Source organism: Labrus mixtus, chromosome 10 (genome assembly GCF_963584025.1).
Source record: "Labrus mixtus chromosome 10, fLabMix1.1, whole genome shotgun sequence".
In the NCBI taxonomy this organism is placed as follows: Eukaryota; Metazoa; Chordata; class Actinopteri; order Labriformes; family Labridae; genus Labrus; species Labrus mixtus.
The window spans coordinates 27,415,034-27,418,937 of record NC_083621.1 but is presented as its reverse complement, the minus strand read 5'-3'; positions in this window follow the sequence as shown (position 1 = coordinate 27,418,937).

Here is a 3,904-nt window from a genome sequence, read left to right as displayed (position 1 = left end):
TGATGTACTGAATCAGTTTGTGGAGCTGTGTTGTATATAAATCAGAGTTTAAGTCCTTGTGGAATCAAGGTACACACAGGTTGAGTGTATAATGTGTCTGTAGGCTTTTTCACAGTAATTAGAAAACTATATTGAGTGTTATTCCCAACAAGTAATTTAAAAAAACATATATTGAGTAAATCTATTGATGTTTTAGAGAGTGTTAGTTAGTCACCCACCAAGCTGAACACGGTCCAACTGCAGCTGAGTTTTCATGTTCGATTCATTTCTGATGAATGAACTCCTGTGGTCATTCAAATATTGCCTTTTCCTGTCTCTGTAGTAGCCTAAAGGACGTTGAAAAAAAAAACACTGCAAAATCTCTAAGGATGGAATAAAAAGTGGCTTGCTGGACATATATATGAGGTTACATTATTTGGACTTTTATTATTGACATGATTTACATCTAGCACCAGCAGCAACTTGATTTGTTTGTATTTCAACAGGCGTCAGACTGCCACATTATTTGATACTTCGCTCATAACCTCATTCTTTCTCTAGGACCACCAGTGAATCAATACTTTTACTTTCCCTGAAATATTTCAGATATAGTGCAGGTTTTGTTGTGCCTAAATGATGTATCTTTGTTTTTTTTTTTTACTTTGGTGATCCTCTGACTTTTCTTGCAATGCCATTGTGAGGTGCACATTTGTGGTTGTGGGCGAAACTAAATCTATCGGTGTACTGCCATAAACATAGTGTTCATCAACTTTTGTGAGGATAATTCTGGTTAAACTTTGTAGTAGAAAGACCTGTGGTGTCTATGCTGATGTTCACGACAACATTGTTTTAATGAAGAGTTGGTGTATTTATCTAATCCTCATATCTGAAACACTTCTCATCAAAAAGAGCAGCAGACACTTGAAAGATACAGAAAAGGCACACCGTGTGGAACTCCCCGTCTCTCTGAATAAATCCCACCTCCTGATTAATTCTTCTTTTAAAATCAGTTAGCACTGTGGCAAAACATACATCTACTCTTCAGGGATATGAATGGCCCTCTCAGCTCACTCAGACAATCTAGCCTTGAGCAAGAAGAAGTGGAACTTCTGTCTGAGTTAGGCTGGATGGTGGAGTTTCATGGTACACTTCAAGATACTGTGGAGGACCTGATTTCCTGTTCAAAGTGTCAGAACCTCGGAGTGATTGGTATGCCCCAGGGTATCGAGGCAATGATCCGAGACAATTCATGGAGATTTATTCAAGAAGGCAGCAGGGGATGGACTATCACATTTCTGCCCTGGGCTGGACTGGACCAATCGCAGACTCAGACCAAGCCCCAAACCCCACCAAGGGTCTTGCCCTGACAAAGTGTGTTTCCATTGCTACAAAATAGCATTACAAAGTTACAAAGGAAGACTGCAGTATGGCAAATTGTGACATTGATGACAGCATGAAGTATGATTACACCTTGATTGCTTCTGTTTTGAAGAGGTAACCTATTTCTAACTAAGTGAGATCTTTGCTCATTGTTGCATGGTACCTTGCCCAGCTGTCCATCACTCTCAAAGGTGGGGGGCATCTCCTTGTCTCCCCGGAATGGGTTGTGATGTTTTATCAAGGCTTGTATACATAATAACACATACACAGATAACATACAGAGCAAGCATCATGGCCAAGTGTTCACTATTCTGAAGACTTTTTGGGATCTTTAATTGTATTTCTAATTCATAGACTTAGCAAGAAAAGAACATTTAATGTTTTTAATAAATATATTCAGTGTATTCAATTCCAAAACTTTAAGCCTTCTTTCTATTTGCAAATTCTAGCTCAGAATTCCCAAAGTGGTGGCCGGGCCCCCGGTAGGGTCGCAAGCAATGGGGCAGGGGTGGCTGACACCTGAGGGCTGGCACCCCAGGAAATTCAAAACAAAACCTTCAATACTATACTTTAAAATCATTTTTGTTGGCACAAAGAAAAGTTACTAATGAGGCTCTATTACACCACATGCCACATTCAAACACTGATGGCAGATGCTGCTATGAAAAGTGTCCATTTACTAATCCCCCTTAGACCCAAAACCCAAATTTGGGTTCAGGGCCCTACAGACACTTCAACATGGTTGTAGGAGCTAGGGATTGAATCCTCTTCCTTCTGATTGAGGGACGACCAAATCTACTATTGCACCACAGCTTCCCCACAGTTTTTTTTAACATCACCATTTAACTAATGGTGACAGCTATTGCAGGCATGGTAATATATTGACTTTAGCATTAGCTTAAAGCACTTCTGTGCATAGACCCACTCTTCCACCACATGGTAGAGCACAGCTCAACTCTACATGCTCTTTTTTATTTTAAGTTGTCAAAAGTTGTGGCTAGTATCAATCTCTAAGCACTAAGGGTTGACAAGACAACAACTGACTGGTCGTGGTTTGGGGGTTGTGCAGCTGCATGTTTGGTTGGGCGAGTAACGAGAGAGAGCAGAGAGTGACAGTGAATATGAGCGGAGGAAAACAGGTGATTAGGGAACTTCATTAGATACAGAACTACAGTGTAGGGAAGCACATTTAGTATAATCATATTCTCTTACAGCTGCAGACTCTTAGTCCTGTTCTCATAATGACTACACATTTGCACTTACCTTAACAATGTAGAGCAAGCTGCTTACACTCAGCCAAAGATTAACAATATAAATAAACCAGCAAGCTATAAAATGGAGAGATTTTTTATCATTTTTTAACGAACCGTATTGAAGCACAAACTACACAAACTGGTGGACAGGGTGATATTTAACCTGCTCAAGGCTTAGATGGCTATTACAATCTTGTTATTTCTCTGGACAGGAAGCTTGTATTTACAGTTGGCAGGCGTCTAGTTAGAGGCCGTGCCGTTTGTGCTGCATCCTTCACACCCTCCTCCTAAGTGACACTAAGCCTCAGCAACAGGGGAGGCTTTTTAACAGGGCCCATGAACAGCCATTACCCTGAGTCTCTTAAGCGCTGTCTGTATGGTGCGCTGACAGATCCGTATCCCTCCTCTATACCTTGTCGCTGTGATCGGCAGGCAGAGGGAGATTTTATCCAACCTGATCAAGCATGGGGAGGAGAAACAACCAGCGCTTTAAGACAACACACATTACAAGCAAACAATATGTATGTACCACAACAGAGAAGCGCTTTTGGGCATGTGTTGCCTGTGTGGGTTTTTTCTGTTGGTGATGTTATCTGTCTTTAGTATGAAGCGGTCTTTTTCTGATTCCGAGCAAACACAGCAGTGCAGGCCGGCTTAGGTCAGTGTCGACTGCTCCCCTCCATCTTACATTCACAATGTGTTCCAGTGACATACACACACCGATCCGAGGAACACACACTCATGCACAGAGATACCTCCCCTCAGCACCCTGACTCTCCGGGGCTGTAGGAAGAAAACCTTTCATCAGACGCACTGGAAGAGAAAATATTTTATCCCAAGAGGAGAAAAACAGGAGCTGCAGAAATAGATTTTTGATTTGAAAGTGACGGCAAATAATAGGGCTTGGAAATGAATGTCCATGAATTTGAATCTGTTTCTCATTCCAAAATGTAGATGACTTATTTCAAGAGGTTTTAGGGATGGACAGGGTTGAATTTCTACACACAGCGACACCCGCACACCTGTTAATGCACACAGAGATACACAATGTGTGCTGGCAAACGCGCATGCACCCAACTAATATATAGATGATCACAGCGCATTTGATACGCCTCTTCATCTCTCAATGTCTCATACAAAACGCCAATTTCATGCCGTTAGGGTCATAACACATTATTTCCAAACCATCTCCAGACAGAGAGCCTGAGTTGCATCATGGGTAGTTTTTATTAAGGGCATCTGCTTCTGTTTCGCATCTTTTTACAACAGGGTATTACAAATGTATGAGTGGT